Genomic DNA, 1,211 nt, shown 5'->3' on the forward strand with positions numbered 1-1,211 from the left:
GTGTGTGTGTGCGCGCGTGTGTGTATGTGTGTATGTGTGTGTGTGTGTGTGTGTGTTTGTGTCTGAGTGTGTCCCTCCACCATCGCTTGACAACCGTTGCTGGTGTGTTTACGTCCTCGTAACCTAGCGGTTCGGCAAAATAGCCCGATATAGTAAGTACTATGCATACAGAGAATAAGTCCTGCGGTCGAATTGTTCGACTAAAGGCAGCGCTCCAGCATGGCCGCAGTCAAATAACTGAAACAAATAAATGAATACAAGAATGTTGGTCACACGATATACGTTAGTTGTATATGTATTAATAACATAACTGATTTCAAATCATTTATTCCCCGCACCCCCCCCAAAAAAAACAGGAAAGAAACACAATTTTTAAATACGTATTATTCAGCATATTTACTTTTCAATACATCACACCATGTAGACACGATAATAATATTATATTTTCGGCGACCTATTGTAACATTGAAGTAGTATTTCATAGATCTACAAACGGGTAGCTGATTTCTCTTTCTAAAAAATGTGTTATAAGGTAAATACATAAATATATTTTACTAATACAAGCTGTCACTGTACGGTAAACTAAAGGAAGTTGTAGAAAAGAAATTACTCAAAAAGCTTTATTTACTTAGGTTGCCATGCAAATCTGTCTACCTGATCAGACGGGCTCCATTCACAGCAGTAATAAGATTCCTGCTCGTTAAGCAAGAAATATTGAAATCACACAAACATTCCAACGTAGAAATATACGATTATCGCATGCGTCACGTGAGATCAATATGCTGACCGTTGGCACGCGAATGCTAAGAATAATGAACGGATATACTAATATAGTTCGCCAGGTTTTGACACGAGATAGTTGATTGCAGTAGATTGTATCAAATACACTTTGACGTATCTATCAGTTGCAAGGACAAGTTGTGTTGCATGACCGTCTATTTTTGTATAATGAATTCAACTTTCTTTGTTATACAAGTAATGTGACAATTGATAAAAAGTTAAAAGAAACAGTTTGATGTAAGCATGTTATTCTCTGTTCACTTTGTATTTTTAACATATGAAAGAAATTCACAATGTTTGTAGAAGGTGTCAAGAATACACACATATACATACATACACACAAACACACAAACTTACAAACAAACACATACATACTTGCATAATGCATATATATATGTGTATGTGTGCATATATATATATATATATATATA

Source organism: Octopus bimaculoides, chromosome 5 (genome assembly GCF_001194135.2).
Source record: "Octopus bimaculoides isolate UCB-OBI-ISO-001 chromosome 5, ASM119413v2, whole genome shotgun sequence".
Lineage (NCBI taxonomy): Eukaryota > Metazoa > Mollusca > Cephalopoda > Octopoda > Octopodidae > Octopus > Octopus bimaculoides.